Genomic DNA, 12,221 nt, shown 5'->3' with positions numbered 1-12,221 from the left:
TCTATTTTTTCTTCTTCTCCACTATTCCTTTCTTCTTCTCCTCTTTTTCTTCTTCTTTTTTTTCTTCGATCTTCTCCTCTATCTATTCCTTTCTTCTTCTCCTCTTTCTTCTTCTTCTTCTTCTTCTTCTTCTTCTTCTTCTTCTTCTTCTTCTTCTTCTTCTTCTTAATTTTTATCGGGAACGAGGGTGTCGAGGATCGCTGAGGGGTCGAGGGTCGGGAACTAGGGTAGAGGGTCGAGGGTCGTTAAGGGGTCAAGGGTCGAGGGTTTCAGGGTCGAGGGTTCGAGGGTTCTATAGGGTCGAGGGATTGAGGGTCGAGGGTTCCAGGGTCGTCTAGGGGTCGAGGGTTCCAGGGTCGTCGAGGGTTCGAGGGGTCGAGGATCGCCGAGGGGTCGAGAGAGGTTTCCTAGTGTCAAAGTATTGAAGAAATCCATGGCTTCATCATTAGCCGGAAGTAACCAGGGCATGACGAAGTCCTCCAAAGTTATTTTGGAATGGTGTCCCGGATAGGATAATTTGCCTTTTTGTATGAATTTCAGCAAAGGCCTTCCAAATAACGATATTTGGAAGGTTCTTGCTGAACTTTGTACCAAAAAGCGAATTATCCTACCTAGGACTCCGTTCCAAAATAACTTTGGAGAGCTTCGTACCATCATGCACCTGCTACTTTCGCCTAATGATGAAGACATGGTTTTGTTGAATCCTTTGACACTAGGCAACCTCCCGACCCCTCGGCGATCCTCTCGAACATGAGAGGAAGAAGAGGATCGCCTAGGGGTCGAGGGTTCCAGGGTCGTCGAGGGTTCGAGGGGTCGAGAGAGAGATTTCCTAGTGTCAAAGTATTGAAGAAATCCATGGCTTCATCATTAGCCAGAAGTAACCAGGGCATGACGAAGTCCTCCAAAGTTATTTTGGAATGGTGTCCCGGATAGGATAATTTGCCTTTTTGTATGAATTTTAGCAAAGGCCTTCCAAATAACGATATTTGGAAGGTTCTTGCTGAACTTTGTACCAAAAAGCGAATTATCCTATCTAGGACTCCGTTCCAAAATAACTTTGGAGAGCTTCGTACCATCATGCACCTGTTACTTTCGCCTAATGATGAAGACATGGTTTTGTTGAATCCTTTGACACTAGGCAACCTCCCAACCCCTCGGCGATCCTCTCGAACATGAGAGGAAGAAGAGGATCGCCGAGGGGTCGAGGGTTCCAGGGTCGTCGAGGGTTCGAGGATCGCCGAGGGGTCGAGAGAGAGATTTCCTAGTGTCAAAGTATTGAAGAAATCCATGGCTTCATCATTAGCCGGAAGTAACCAGGGCATGACGAAGTCCTCCAAAGTTATTTTGGAATGGTGTCCCGGATAGGATAATTTGCCTTTTTGTATGAATTTCAGCAAAGGCCTTCCAAATAACGATATTTGGAAGGTTCTTGCTGAACTTTGTACCAAAAAGCGAATTATCCTATCTAGGACTCTGTTCCAAAATAACTTTGGAGAGCTTCATACCATCATGCACCTGTTACTTTCGCCTAACGATGAAGACATGGTTTTGTTGAATCCTTTGACACTAGGCAACCTCCCGACCCCTTGGCGATCCTCTCGAACATGAGAGGAAGAAGAGGATCGCCGAGGGGTCGAGGGTTCCAGGGTCGTCGAGGGTTCCAGGGGTCGAGGATCGCCGAGGGGTCGAGAGAGAGATTTCCTAGTGTCAAAGTATTGAAGAAATCCATGGCTTCATCATTAGCCAGAAGTAACCAGGGCATGACGAAGTCCTCCAAAGTTATTTTGGAATGGTGTCCCGGATAGGATAATTTGCCTTTTTGTATGAATTTCAGCAAATGCCTTCCAAATAACGATATTTGGAAGGTTCTTGCTGAACTTTGTACCAAAAAGCGAATTATCCTATCTAGGACTCCGTTCCAAAATAACTTTGGAGAGCTTCGTACCATCATGCACCTGTTACTTTCGCCTAATGATGAAGACATGGTTTTGTTGAATCCTTTGACACTAGTCAACCTCCCGACCCCTCGGCGATCCTCTCGAACATGAGAGGAAGAAGAGGATAAAAAAGAAGAGGAAGAATAAAAAAAGAGGAGAAGAAAGAATGGAGGAGTTCTTCTCCTCTATTCTTTCTTCTCCTCTTTTTTTTTTCTTCTTCTTCCTCTTTTTTTTATCGGGAACTAGGGTCGTCGAGGGACATAGATGTAGTGTCGTCGTTGTCGATATATACCCCCTCTCGATAGCTTCAACACGTGGGGGGGGGTCGATATTACCCCCTCCTTGAAGCGTTCTCGAGGCCACCCCAAACCCTTGAAGCGTTGTCGAGGCCACCCCAAACCCTAGAGAAGCAGCGTCGAGGCCACTAATTAATATATATGATTCCTTACTATGATTAGGTAGCTAGTTCTACGTTTGCCACTAATATATCCATCTGTCATGTTTGAATAATAATTGCCATGTTGTAAATATTTGTAGAAACTATGGACACCGCCCGAGATGAAGCAAAAGAAGCATTGTTGAGGGACATAATCGCAGAAGGAAGTGATGTCGTCTCGTTGTTTCTCAACGACACCGATGGTCTGGAAGGAGAGGGTGAAGAAGCTGGCTACGGTGACCTAATGCCGGTGCAAGAAGAAGAACATGAGGACGGCTCCGGTGACCCAATGCCGGTGCAAGAAGGAGACCGTGATGACGGCTCCGGTGACCGAACCGAGTCCGGCCAGGTATATATATTAGTTAAGTCTATGCTGACTAGCTGATTGATGCATTCATTGTTTTGGTATGTACACATATTAATTAAGTCTTTGTTCTTTTTTCTAGCCCTCCGGATCGAGCACAACTTCGGTAAAGAGACGAGGCCCGAAGAAAAAGTTGAGCTCGGATGAAAAGTTTGAGATCATAGCAATCGCGCCCGACGGCCAACCGATTGAACCCATCCGAACAAAGAACGCATTTGTTGCTCAGTGCGGGGTTCTGGTTAGGGACAAGATCCCGATAAGCATCCAGCAATGGTTTAAGCCGGCTACAGAAGACCCTGAGGTGTCTTATGTCAATGATATGCAGAAAAATGATCTTTGGACTGAGCTGAAGTCAAATTTCACCCTACCGCCAGAGGATAATCCAGAGAACCCAGTTAAAGAGCAATTAATCAAGTCTTTTGCTCTTAAGAGGATGGCAGAACTATTCAGGAGGTGGAAGAAAGAGCTGAATAAGTTTGTCGAAAATAATGAGACACCAGAATTCAAGGGCAGATATGAGAAGATCAGAGATCACTGGCCCGCATTTGTGGCCCACAAGACATCGGAAAAGAGTAAGAAGATGTCGGCGACAAACAAGCAAAATGCTGCGAAGAAGAAGCTTCACCATCGCACGGGGTCAGGTGGCTACCTCGTAGCCCGGCCTAAGTGGGCCAAGACTGAGAATGATCTGGTTGATAAAGGGATCGAACCAGAGACAATTAGCTGGCCAGACCGTTGCCGGACTTGGTTCTTCGGGGCTGGCGGAACCTTGGACCCTGTAACAGGGAAGTGCATTTGGACGAACGATCAAATGGACATACCAGTCAGGAAGCTTAAGCAGTATATCGAAGCAGCGCAGCAAGGGAAGTTCTTTCCAGACAGAGAGAACGACGAGCTCACAATGGCCCTCGGGAATCCTGAGCACCCTGGACGGACACGAGGCACGCCAGGCTCCATTCCGTGGAAGGTTGGGTTTCCGGACGCAGGCGGTTACAAATCCCATGAGAGGAGGAAAAAAGTGCAGCAGACCCAAATGCAGGCGCTGCAAGCAAGGGTAGACGCGATAGAGGAACGAGAAGCAAATCGCAGCAAACGTACTGCCGAAGCTTCCCCCGAAGCTACCCCGCCATCTCAGCGCAGAAGCAGCGTGGCTTCCACCGAGCTGCTTCAGCCGGAGCATGCCTTGACGGCTCCTGCCAGCTATCCCGTGGATGCTATCACGGAGTCTCAAAATTGCCACCTTATGACGCAATGGATGAATTTGAAGGTCAAGGCGGCTGTTGGCTCTGTTTATCCTACTGAACCCGGCGCAACTTTTCACTGCCGGCCGATTCCAGAAGGATATGCTAGGGTGATGGTGGATGAAATAACGGAGGGATTTGAGGACCTCCAGCTTGACCACCCTACCGGTGAAGGGGAGACTCGGCTGGGGTCTGCTCTGAAGACTCCATGCCTATGGCGGAAGGAGCTCATCAACCTTCCGAACTGGACGCCTCCGCCTCCTCCTCCTCCTCCTCCGGCGAGTCAGGGCACTCCGCCTCCTCCACCGCCTCCTCCTCCGGCGAGTGATGATCAGGGCCCTCGGCCGGCTCCTTCTCCGGCGCGTGGCGGCACTCCGCCTGCGCCGGCGCGCCCGAGCAGCCAGCCTCCTCCTTCTCCGCCTCGTCAGCAAGGGCGGAAGAGACCCGCCGCCGCTCCGGCAGCTGCTCCGGCGCGTCGTAGTCCTTCTCCTCCGCCTCGTAAGCAAGTAAAGAAGACAACCGCTTCGTCTGCTCGGCCGCGTCTAGCAGTACAACCAGAGGCGGGAGGACATACAGATTCGGTCCTTCTCTGAAGAGTCCACAGAAGTTACCATACGAGAGGACCCCGGAGGAGAACGCGAAGATCGCGCGAACCGAAGTGGATGACTGGTTTCAAGGGTTGAAAGCAAAGAGACATCCACCTCCGGAGGAGAAGGTAGATCCGGTGAAAGTGAAGCGCACTCTGGCTGCCCTGGCAAAACCACCCAAGTCTCCGCCGAAAGGCAACTATGAGCGCATTATTGCAAAGACATGGGCCGAAGCGGAGCGGTCGGGAAGTACAGTCAGTGATCAAAGGCTGAAAGAACGACGAGCAGCTGGGAAACAAATTGCCCAGCTCGGCGAACAAGCGAAGCAATCGTGCCCCCCGCTCAAGGTGCCTAGCGACATCGTCGATCCGAGGATGGTGCCCGGTTATGGCAATGTTGACGATTACCTGCCCGACGATGTACATTATGATCCCATGGAGGTGCAGATACACAGATACGAGTACGGGAAGCCTCTCGTCAAAGATGAAAAATCTTTAACAACGATGATGCGAAGATTACATGATTGGTACTTGAAAATCTGCAGAGAGTCTGGGGGGAGGAGTACTTTGTATGCGAGAGTTAAACCGGAGCATGACCTCGTTGGAATTGAACTGTTGCCTATTCCATTTGAGGAGTTCTATCAGTTTTTCAATCAATTGGCCCTCGATAAAACAACGATCACCTGCTACTGTCTGTAAGTACTACTACTTCTGTCATTAAGTCTCTCTATATAGCTCATCTCTTTCATTGCATGTATTTATAATTATCCTCACTATATTATGCAGATTGAAGATCGCCGAATTGAAGAAAAGACAAATCGGTGATATTGGGTTCGTTAACACATATCTCATAGATGCAACTGAGGTTGAACATCGTCCCGAAGATACCGAGGCCAACTTGCTACGATCATTCAAAAAAAATGAAAACAAAGATATAATACTCTTTCCTTACAACTTCAAGTGAGTGTTACTGTCTTGTGCATATTCGGTTTCCCTTATATATTAGTCCAGGTTATAGTAATGTAATTGATGAGTTATGCATGCGTGTGCAGTTTCCACTATATTCTCCTAGAGATTAGGCTTGAGCAGGGAGTAGTAACCGTCTTGGACTCTAAACGAAAAGATCCCCAGGAGTATGCGGACATGACTGAAATCCTCAAGAAGTAAGTTAAATCGATCATTATCCACCATATCAGCAACTTTGTTCATTTCCTGATATCAAGTAATTGTTTTCTTTGTCCGGCAGGGTTTGGAGAAAATTCACCAGAAAAGTTCCGGGACTGCCGAAGGAGCTGGAATTTAGACACCCGAAAGTAAGTACTATAGTAGCATGTTCCGCGCATCTCCTAGTGATTCAAGCGCTAGTTTCATCAATACCATTTAGCATTCTTGCTTATCAGTTTGATTGACCTCTATTTCTTGTAAAGTGGTTGTGGCAGGAACAAGGGAATGATTTCTGTGGATACTACGTCTGCGAGTCCATCCGCCACACGACCTGTGAGCGGGGCGGGTACTCTGACGAACAATATGAAGTACGTAAATAACAACATTCACAATTTTATTTTATTACCATCATTTGTGTTGAGTTTCATTCATTCATATATATATATATGTATTGACCCCCTTCTTCAAATTAGATGTTTCGGAAGCGGGATGAACTCCTAGCACCAGCTCGCATGCGAGCAATTCAAGAGGAATTGGCGGCATTCTTTCTTGACCACGTGATCGCTGAAGACGGAGAATACTATGTGGACCATGAGTCCGTATGATTATATTTGTAAGAGATAATTATTGTATATATGTAGCCGGTAGTGTCGGATAGATATACGAGAACTTGTTGTTCGACCAATCTCTCGGAGAAGGAGAGGTGGTCGATATCACTTCTCTCTGTATGCATATATGTTCATGACGATCTTCTGTTTCCTTCGTTTGCTTACTAGCTAGCTAGCGTGTCTAGTCCTCTCTATACGTATGTATAGTACGTAGCGTCGACCAAGCACGGACATAAGAGAGGACACTTCTCTCTATTAATTATAGCTAGCTAACACAATATATGAAACACCTAAATTAACCCCCCAAAACCCCCAACCCCCCCCCCTTTCAAAAAAAAACAAAAACCCCAGCCACAGAAATGCTGACGCGTGGATGCCTATTGGTCCCGGTTGGTGCCACCAACCGGGACCAAAGGGTCTCCTGCTTGGGCTCCGCGCACAGGCCACGTGGAGGCCCATCAGTCCCGGTTCTGGATTGAACCGGGACTAAAGGGACAGGGCATTAGTACCGACACTTTAGTCCCGGTTCAGGAACCGGGACTAAAGGCCCTTACGAACCGGGACAACAGGCCATTTTTTTACCAGTGTTTTGTTGATTGCTGCGCTCATATTTTTTTTGCAATAGTTTGGTTTTATTACTATTGGTGGCAGGTACGACAAACTTGTCGGCATGTTCAGTAACAAGCAAGTCCCCACTGTTGGCGTCGATCTTGGAATAGAAAGAGTTTTCGCAATCATTGAGCAACATGAGAAAGAAAATAACCAGGTATTTTCTCAATGTTGTGTCATTATGTCGTTGTTGCGGCAATGTAGCAGAACTGATATTGGCCCTCGAATCGCAGGTTATCCGGGCTAGCGTGACAGAGGTTTTGGTGTCGATTCTAGGGAAGGACCTTATATTGGCCGCCGAGCTTGCGAATGAGTTATGGAGTTATAGTAATGTAATTAATAAGTTATGCATGCGTGTGCAGTTTCCACTATATTCTCCTAGAGATTAGGCTTGAGCAGGGAGTAGTAACCGTCTTGGACTCTAAACGAAAAGATCCCCAGGAGTATGCGGACATGACTGAAATCCTCAAGAAGTAAGTTAAATCAATCATTATCCACCATATCAGCAACTTTGTTCATTTCCTGATATCAAGTAATTGTTTTCTTTGTCCGGCAGGGTTTGGAGAAAATTCACCAGAAAAGTTCCGGGACTGCCGAAGGAGCCGGAATTTAGACACCCGAAAGTAAGTACTATAGTAGTATGTTCCGCGCATCTCCTAGTGATTCAAGCGCTAGTTTCATCAATACCATTTAGCATTCTTGCTTATCAGTTTGATTGACCTCTATTTCTTGTAAAGTGGTTGTGGCAGGAACAAGGGAATGATTTCTGTGGATACTACGTCTGCGAGTCCATCCGCCACACGACCTGTGAGCGGGGCGGGTACTCTGACGAACAATATGAAGTACGTAAATAACAACATTCACAATTTTATTTTATTATCATCATTTGTGTTGAGTTTCATTCATTCATATATATATGTATTGACCCCCTTCTTCAAATTAGATGTTTCGGAAGCGGGATGAACTCCTAGCACCAGCTCGCATGCGAGCAATTCAAGAGGAATTGACGGCATTCTTTCTTGACCACGTGATCGCTGAAGACGGAGAATACTATGTGGACCATGAGTCCGTATGATTATATTTGTAAGAGATAATTATTGTATATATGTAGCCGGTAGTGTCGGATAGATATACGAGAACTTGTTGTTCGACCAATCTCTCGGAGAAGGAGAGGTGGTCGATATCACTTCTCTCTGTATGCATATATGTTCATGACGATCTTCTGTTTCCTTCGTTTGCTTACTAGCTAGCTAGCGTGTCTAGTCCTCTCTATATGTATGTATAGTACGTAGCGTCGACCAAGCACGGACATAAGAGAGAACACTTCTCTCTATTAATTATAGCTAGCTAACACAATATATGAAACACCTAAATTAACCCCCCAAAACCCCCACCCCCCCCCCCTTTCAAAACAAAAAACAAAAACCCCAGCCACAGAAATGCTGACGCGTGGATGCCTATTGGTCCCGGTTGGTGCCACCAACCGGGACCAAAGGGTCTCCTGCCTGGGCTCCGCGCACAGGCCACGTGGAGGCCCATCAGTCCCGGTTCTGGATTGGACCGGGAGTAAAGGGACAGGGCATTAGTACCGACACTTCAGTCCCGGTTCAGGAACCGGGACTAAAGGCCCTTACGAACCGGGACAACAGGCCATTTTTCTACCAGTGTTTTGTTGATTGCTGCGCTCATAATTTTTTTGCAATAGTTTGGTTTTATTACTGTTGGTGGCAGGTACGACAAACTTGTCGGCATGTTGAGTAACAAGCAAGTCCCCACTATTGGCGTCGATCTTGGAATAGAAAGAGTTTTCGCAATCATTGAGCAACATGAGAAAGAAAATAACCAGGTATTTTCTCAATGTTGTGTCATTATGTCGTTGTTGCGGCAATGTAGTAGAACTGATATTGGCCCTCGAATCGCAGGTTATCCGGGCTAGCGTGACAGAGGTTTTGGTGTCGATTCTAGGGAAGGACCTTATATTGGCCGCCGAGCTTGCGAATGAGTTATGGAGTGCTGGGATAAAGGCAGAGTTCAAGCTCACCACCAGGGAGCTGGACCACATAAAGTATGTGACTCAGACAGGCATTCCGTGAATGGTGCTGGTCGGTGAGTCTGGATTTCGTCCAGGTGTTGAAGCAGAGATTGTCTAACCCTTAGAGAGGAAATCTTAAATGTAGAGCGCGTGTGTACTAGGCGATGCATTGTTCTTGGTTTCTTCGTGCGTTCATTTTGTTGATGATGAGGTGTGTACACAAGACAGTGTGGCTCCTCGATTTATACACATGATCACAAATTGTTGGAATTGTTGCCTTATATGTCAAGTGCTTGTTGTGAGTTCAAAACTTACAGTAGAGATGGCGTATTAGCTACCCGATCCAGAGCCGAAGCTTTGTTGGCGCACGGTATTTTTTGTACGATTATTGATTTGCTAGCATATATTCTAGACTAAATTTTGTTAGCCTGCTGCACTTTATAGCGCTTTTATCTGGTTTCTTTCTTAGTTTCGTATAACATCTTAATTTATTTATTTTATATGACGTAAGATTGTTCCGTTCACTAATGTTTCTCCATGTTTATGAAGAAAAAATTTGGGTTCAGAGCACCTTTCCGTGTTATTTATCTGATTTTTGTGATTTCCGATGTTCAGGTCAAGGCGAACTTGAAATGTGGCCACCTTTGTATGGCCAATGGCTTTGTAGGCTTTCAGTATTTGGCGTCTGTCGCCGGGTTTGTTCCGCCTCAATCAGGATCTTCTCAGCACTGCTCTGATGTTGTGAAAACTCACGCACGCCGACAGCCGCCTCCATGCTCCAACTGCCGCAGCCTGCAGGTAGCCTCTCTGTTCTTTTTTCTCGACCTTTTTGCTTGCTCTGCTAAAGTGTTATGCGTGTGTTTGGCTGCTTGCTACTTGCAAAGAAATTGTATGAATGGCAGCAGGGTGTAGCAACAGCCAACATTAGTTCGGCTCAATCCCAGCAGCAAATTTCTTTGTTGCTCTATTATATATTTATATTCAACCATATGTTTATATCTTTCTGGTAATGCATTTGGTTTCTAAATTGATATTTAAAAAAATTGCATTGATCCTCGGTGGTGCGCAAATTTTATTACACGTCCAGTTTCTTTAGTGTTGCAGAAAAAGTTGACTGCTGAATACTGATGCATACTAGGCAAACAACTTATTTGCCCATTGTCATATATCAACCTAGCTGAACTAAAAATGACATGCTCGGTCAAGCTTTGCTGGGTAGTGAGTACTTTTTAGGCGGTTACCAAGTTTGTTTAAAACATTGTTTTATGGTTGAGCTGGCTAACTAACAGTATGTCATGTGTCAGTTCAAGAAGTTAGCTCAGGCTTATGAGGTTATGAATGATCCTGAGAAGCTGGGAGGTCGAGGACTGCATGATCTATTGGACATCTTCCGGTCATTCTGTGTATAAGATAGCTATATAATTCCAGAATCATCGGTGGTCTCTATCTCGAAAGCTTGCAGGTCTGAAATCCTCCTTTGTGATGCCAACAAGTGGTGAGTTTGTGGCAATTGAAGTTAGTGGTTGTGTTCCAGCACAACATTAGTAACTTCATAATTTTCTGTCACTCGATCCAATGTAATACTCATCCGAACTCTACAATCAGTTCTTGTTTCAGCTCTAAAATGCTTTGGCTCACGATCGGTTTGGCCTTTCCTTCGAAGACCCTCATTGGAGCAAACAAATCTGCATGAAGTCACTTTTCCATCAAATTTGCTTTTGTTGGTGCACCTCTTCCTCACATCAAAGCCTATGTGACCCCCCATATATTTATATTCTACCCAAAACACCCAAGCCTCATCCGAATATCTGAATCTCATACCAATTTGAGGTGTCCTCTTGTCAATTTCTGCCATTGCACAACACTTTCACAGTTGCATAATACCCAAGTTTTGCCGAAATTCATAATAGCATGTATAATTAGTGGCAGACCTATATGGCTACTAAATAATACAATAAGACATGTACAGATGAAAAAGAAAGGAAGGTCTCTAAATTGAACTGAAGGCTGCCATCAGTACATATATAGGATTGGGCTTGATGTGCACGTTAGTTGTTCATAAACTGGAACTAGTCATCATGGCATGACCAGCATAAATAAAAATTGCAAAGATCTAGCAAATGTGCATGTTTCTTGTCCTCTCTAATTTGTTGTCCTCTCTAAAAAATCGAGTTGGTGATGATGGTGTACCTGCCATCTTACAATATAGGCCGTCCGATCTATATCTGGCGGATAGAAAGCAAACTATGGCAATTTTGCAAAAAGATACCCGGACCTCTCTCCACATTTATAGATAAGGCCTTCCCTCGTTCATCCTTATCTCCCACAACCTCATTGTTGAGCAATTTAAAAAGGAAGCCTCTGGAACAATCTGGCATGGTGGCCGTTGCCGGTGTCGTCCATCCTCATGCCTCCGCTCAGTCCGACCTTGTAGTTGATGCTAGTTGATGCTAGTTCGTTTATTCGGTGGAAGATTATATTTTCAGATCCTTAATGATAATTAATACTCCTCTGATCTTGATCATAAATATGTTTTGTGAGTAGTTACGTTTGTTCCCGAGGATATGTGAGAAGTCTTGTTATAAGTAATCATGTGAGTTTGGTATTCGTTCGATATTTTGATGAGATGTATATTCTCTCTCCTCTAGTGGTGTTATGTGAACGTCGACTACATGACACTTCACCATTGTTTGGGCCTAGGGGGAGGCATTGAGAAGTAATAAGTAGATGATGAGTTGCTAGAGTGACAGAAGTTTAAACCCTAGTTTATGCATTGCTTCGTAAGGGGCTGATTTGGATCCATATGTTTCATGTTATGGTTAGGTTTACCTTAATACTTCTTTCGTAGTTGCGGATGCTTGCGAGAGGGGTTAGTCATAAGTGGGAGGCTTGTCCAAGGAAGGGCAGCACCCAAGCACCGGTCCACCCACATATCAAATTATCAAAGTAACGAACGTGAATCATATGAGCATGATGAAAACTAGGTTGACAAATATTCCTATGTGTCCTCGGGAGCGCTTTGCTTTATATAAGAGTTTGTCCAGGCTTGTCCATTGCTACAAAAATGATTGAGGCATCTTGTTGCACCTTGTTTACTTTTGTTACTTGTTACCCGTTACGAATTATCTTATCACAAAACTATTTGTTACCGATAATTCCAGTACTTGCAGAGAATACCTTGATGAAAACCGCTTGTCATTTCCTTCTGCTCCTTGCTGGGTTCGACACTCTTACTTATCGAAAG

This window comes from Triticum aestivum, chromosome 5A, assembly GCF_018294505.1.
Source record: "Triticum aestivum cultivar Chinese Spring chromosome 5A, IWGSC CS RefSeq v2.1, whole genome shotgun sequence".
NCBI classification, from domain to species: domain Eukaryota; kingdom Viridiplantae; phylum Streptophyta; class Magnoliopsida; order Poales; family Poaceae; genus Triticum; species Triticum aestivum.
The sequence above is the reverse complement of the archived record's forward strand: the minus strand, read 5'-3'. Positions refer to the sequence as shown.